The following is a 6,000-nucleotide window of genomic DNA, read 5'->3' as shown; positions in this document are numbered from 1 at the left end:
TGTGTGTTGAAAAGGACTTCATTTCCATTTTAAAATGGAGGTAAAGATATTTTTTCATAGTAAAAAAAGCCCCCCACTTCCGCCAGTCCTTCAAAATTCCTTTGTTTCCTGGCTTGTATTTTTTCTGACAAAAAGGTTGGGGAGATTCTCGTCTTCGTTTCCATATAAGACATGTGCCTTCCCTCTTCACCTATTCCTCTTACTGTATTTCTGCTTTTAAGATGTCTTCATCACTGATTCCCAGAAATTTGATTGTGATATTCCTTGATGTAGTTTATCTTCTCTGCTTGGATTTCTGAGTTTATAATTTTTATCAAATTAAGGAAACTGTCAGCTATACTCATTAAAAAAGAAAAAAGAAAAAAGTCCTGCCTGTCCTCTCTTCTCTTCTTCTTCTAGGACTCCATGGTAGGCAGAATAATGGCGCTCCTAAAGCTGTCCATGCTCTAATCCCTGGAGCATGGCCTATGTTACCTTATATTATAAAAGATAACAGTTTACCTCACGTTTGTTGATATAATTAAGTTAAGCTCTTAATTATCAGAGGTTCAGTATAATAACAAGGATTTCTCTGAGAGGGAGAAAGGAGGTCAGAGTGAGAAGATGACATGTTAACAGAAGCAGAAGGTGGAATCCAGTGTTTTGGAAAGGGAAGACTGGGCACAAGCCAAGGGGTGCAGGTGTCCTCCAGAAGGCGGAAAAGGCAAGGGAATGGATTCTTCGCTAGAGTCTCCAGAAGGAATACAGCTCTGCCTACAAGTCAGTTTTAGCCCATTAGACCCATTTCTGATTTCTGAGCTCTAGAGGAGTAAGATAGTAAATTTGGGGGGTTTTTGAAAGCCATTACATTTAATATTTTTTACAGCAGCAATAGGAAACTGATATAGGCTCCAATGTTATATGTATTAGACTGTTTGGTATTATCTCATGGGTCACTGATGCGCTGTTCATTCTTTTTTAATGTTTTACTCTGTTTGTTGTTAGATGGCTTCTATGACAATGTTTTGAAATCCACACTTCTTTTTCAATGTCTAATCCATTAAACTCATCTTGTGATTTTTAAAAATTTCATGTATAGTAATTTTTATCTTTGTAGTTCCCTTTGGTTTGTTTTTGTATCTTCTGTTTCTTTCAACCTGATACTCATGTTTTCCTTTAAATCTTTATTTCTAAAAGCTCTTTTAAAAATCTTGTCTCTTGGTACTATCATCTTCATTTCTACTATTTACATTAATAGATTAATAGGTGATGTGTTCAGTTTCTTGCTTCTTTATATGCCTCATCCTTTTTGATTAGATAATGGGCACCGTGAATATAATGTTTTTGAGAGTCTGGATTTGTTGTTTACCTTGAAAAATGTTCAATTTTGCTTTGGCAGGCAGCTGAGTAACTTTCAAATCAGTTTACAGTTCTTTCCACGTTTGTTTTTGTATTTGTTAGGGCATGTCCATATTGTAGTTTATGACAGTGTTGCATTAGCCTTACTCTAAAGTTGACTTTTCTGGGCTCTCTACTGAATGTTCATTGTATCCACTGAGATCAATGCATTCCTGCCTGAATTTCCTCCAGCCTTGTCTACACTCTTGGAACTGTTTAAATTAACTCTTCCTGAGAATTCTTTGCCAGCATCAGGAAATTTTACCCTATTCATATGGGCCTTACCATTTAGAAAGAGGCTCAAAATGATCCCGTATATGGGTTTCTGGAGCTCCATATACTCTAAGGGTTGCTCCTTCACTTGCAGTATTCTGTCCCACAAAATCTAGCTGCCTCCATCTCCCCCATCTGATCTCTATCTTCCCATTCCCATGGGAGCATCTAGTTCTCCTCAGGTTCTCTCTTGCTATGTCACAGTCTGTGACATGCCTCCAGGTAAGAGAAAACCTGATGGACTGTGGGGCTTATGTCATTTGTTCTACCATCTTTCTTACATCATGGTCTTACACTCCTAATTGTTCAGTGTCCAAAACTACTCTTTCATGTATGTTGCCAGTCTTCTGGTCATTTCTCCTGGGAGGACAAGTTCAGTTCCAGATACTCTAACCTGTCAAGATGGAAGATTCTACTGGTGATTTTTCACATCAGGCTCTTCCCAGAAGGATTTGGATTAACCAAGGTTGATTTGAAAATTTTGTTATAATTAGTTAATTTCTTCACATTTCTATTTTTCTAAGTATATTTTATAAGAATGTCTATATTTGTATAATAAGACACAAAGAGTTGTTTTTTACTTGGTCAATAATTTTAATTTTTGGTGCAAGAATTTTCACCAAATCCATTTATAAATTTGCAGTTCAAACACTTGAAAATAAAGAAAAATGAAAATACATCATTTTTTATGCTGTGTTTCAACAAGAGTCTTATCCTTGGTGCAAGGGGAATATCTTTAAATAAGGAGGAAGAATGAGTATTTTGGCAATGTTACACAAATACATGTCACTTAAGGAAATCTTAAATTTATTTTTAGAAATGTGATTTTTCCAAAGACAGGTCAATTCTTCCCTGCCACTCTTCTTCCCCTCTTGGTAAAAAATAGTTTAAACTTGACATTCCTATCCCACTCTTCCATGTAAATAAGTTTCCTTTGAGGCCCATATTGACTCTGTATGAGCATCACATACTTATTTTTCTATTCACTGAATGCTTTGTTGGTTAATCTGGGTCCTAATTTTCTTCATGACCTGTAAAATTGTCTTTTCCAAATTCTTGGCAGCAGCAGCTTTGCTGTCTTGATGATGTTTCATGTGGCCTACCCTTGTCTTGGCTAAGCTCAGATCATATGTCCATCATCGGAAGTATACAAAATGTGGTCTAACCACGAAGGATACTTCCAAGACAAAATCATAAATAGAGATGCTTTAGTTTAGAATGCTAAAATATCTGTACCATCTGTGAATACAAAATTCGCCAGAGAAAAATAAGTGGGAAATCTATGGTTTTCCTTTTGAACTGCCCTATTAAAACGGGCCCAATATTGAATTTATTTAACCACAAAATATATTTTTTAAAATAGTGTTAATTATAGTTACGCTTGCTTTCCATATACTATTCTCTTCTGTAATTATAGTTGTGGTTTCATTTTCTATAAAGTAATAAAAAGAGATTCTTACAACATATTCTGAGCAAGGCATAGTAGTAATAATAGTTTTCAGGCATATCCTTTATATACTATTTAGTGATGAAAATATTAGGAGCTTAACAATATAATTAATAGCTCTTTCCATTATCACTGAGTGTGAGTTATCAAAGATTAATAACCTTTTAAAAAATGAGGTCGGTGGGGTGCTTGGGTGGCTCAGTGGGTTACCTCTGCCTTCAGCTCAGGTCATGATCCCAGGGTTCTGAGATCGAGCCCCGCCCTGGGCTCTCTGTTCAGCAGGGAGCCTGCTTCCTCCTCTCTCTCTGCCTATCTCTCTGCCTACTTGTGATCTCTGCCAAATAAATAAATAAAATATATATTTTTTTTAAATGAGGGGGACAACTAGCAGAGGACCTCCTATTTTGCCATCTTGATGGTGTCATTCCTCAGTATTCCATTTCATTACATGACCATCTAGCTGAAAGACAGTCTAGATAAGATAGTATTAAACATTCTCTTATAGCCAAATTGTCAAGCAACATAATTCTGACCAAAAAGATGTATGGAACAATTTTTATATGATTGCAGTTTTTGGCCTCTGAGAGCCACTCTGAGCACTCCCTCAGTTTTCACAAAGGAAACACTTTTTTAAAAAAAAAAAATTCTATTTATTTATTTGACTGACAGAGATCACAAGTAGGCAGAGAGGCAGGCAGAGAGAGAGGGGGAAGCAGGCTCCCCGCTGAGCAGAAAGCCCGATGCGGGACTTGATCCCAGGACCCTGGGATCATGACTTGAGCTGAAGGCAGAGGCTTAACCCACTGAGCCACCCAGGTTCCCCAGGAAACACTTTTTTAAAAAATATTCTAAAGCAAAACTGAAATCCTGTCAGGTACACAAGTGAAGGAAGTCTCCAGTGATTTGTCTGGGTGAGATTTTACTCATGTAAAAGCATTATTTTTCATCCAGGAACAAAAGTTCCAGATTAACAAAATGTTATAATTTTGTTTTTGTTTTTTTACTATTTCACTGTTAGCTGAACAGAAAAGTATTCTTTAAGAAAAAAATATTTTTGGGGCCCCTGGGTGGCTCAGTGGGTTAAAGCCTCTGCCTTCAGCTCAGGTCATGATTCCAGTGTCCTGGGATCGAGCCCCACATCAGGCTCGCTGCTCAGTGGGGAGTCTGCTTCCCCCTCTCTCTCTCTGCCTGCCTCTCTGCCTACTTGTGATCTGTCTGTCAGATGAATAAAATTTAAAAAAGAAAAAATATTTTAAAATAAACCTTTCCCCCACTAAAATCCGGATGGTAGGTTATTCAGAATCTAACAGTAGGCAGTCATTATCATACCTAGAGCTGAAGAGAAGGGGAGCAAAGAGCTAACAGAGTCAAGTGGGAAGTGGAACTGTGGACAAAGGACTGGGAAGCAGGAGTAGCATGTGCAGTTGTTGTCAGGAAGGCATGATGGAAGGCAAGAGGAGGAAGGGAAAATGGCAGATCAGTGGCTGCCATTCATCAAACCCAACTGGAAGCCCAAAGCCAGGGGGCCAAGATGGTAATCCTGCAGCCCAGCTGACACTGACACATGATCAGAGGAGCATGGCAAATAGAACTTGAGGAAGAGAGAAATCAAATCTAACCATCACAGAGAAATATCTCTTTTAGGTAAAGGACCCTTCTCAGTTCTCCTCAAATATTAACATTTACACAAAGGCCTATTCACCCAACCAAGGAAGGAGTTTTTGATAACTTTTTAAGTGGACTATGTAGAACCAAAGCTTCAATTCCATTGAGGGCTCTTCCATGTTGGATATGTGTATGGTGGATCTGGATGCAGTATGATAGAAAATGAAGCTTGTCAAGAAAGTTAATTCTAACTTTGAAAAACCTTGTGGTAGATTAAAAATGGTGAAAAGATGATTTGTTATTCCCGCAGTTGTGGGTGGTATTGATTTCCCCTCTCCCTTGATTCTGGGCTGGACTTAGTGACTTATGAGAGTGACAGAACATGGCAGACGTTATGCTTGGGGCTTCTGAGGCTCAGACATAAGGAGTCTTGCAGCTTTCTCCTGGTTCTCTTGGAATATTTGCTCTTGGGACATTTCTTTTCCAAAGACAGTACCATATTTTGAGAAACCCAAGCCAGCCGTGCAGCCCATGTATAGGTACTCTAGTTGGAGTACACTCCAGAGTGTATCTGTCAACCCTAGCCCATACCAGCTCCCAGCCACGAGAGTCAGACATCTTTGACATCTAACCAGGAGAACCTTCTGGTGACTGGAGGTACACTTGCCATCTGCCCACAGCAGTCAGGGTGCCTCACATAACAATTTCCCAGGCGAGCCTTGCCAATACACAGAATCATGAAAGACAATAATGAATTGTAGCTTGAGGCCACTGTGTTTTGGGGTGGTTTGTTGCCCAGCAACAGAGAAGTGGAAGAAAACCTCAAGGAAATAGCTTCATAATTTCTGGAAAGCTTGGGAGAAATGACCAGTGACCATTTCTTCTATCACTGGCTTAGATATATAACTTTAAGATTTAATTTCAAATTAAATACTTTGACCCCAGATATTTAGAAACAAATTTTAATGGTAAGTTTCTCTAAACCATGGAGATTCTTATTTTCAGATAATTTTTGCTTGACAATTTTTCTTACAGATTTGCTCATGAAATATTTATGCAGATTCCTGTATTTTCCTGTTCTTCACCCTGCAAAAATGGACTCCATTGGGACCCAAGCATAATGTGCCATATATAATAGCAAGAAATGGAGAGTAGAGACTCTGACAATTTGGCCCTGTTTTCACTCTATTCTCAATATAAACTAATGCTCCATGCTTCTCAAGCTTCATTATGCACATAAATCATCTTGGGATCAGTTAAAAAAGCAGACTGTGATTTGCAGTTCTGGAGTAATGTCT

This window comes from Neovison vison, chromosome 8 (assembly GCF_020171115.1).
Source record: "Neovison vison isolate M4711 chromosome 8, ASM_NN_V1, whole genome shotgun sequence".
In the NCBI taxonomy this organism is placed as follows: domain Eukaryota; kingdom Metazoa; phylum Chordata; class Mammalia; order Carnivora; family Mustelidae; genus Neogale; species Neogale vison.
This window is presented reverse-complemented; position numbering follows the sequence as displayed.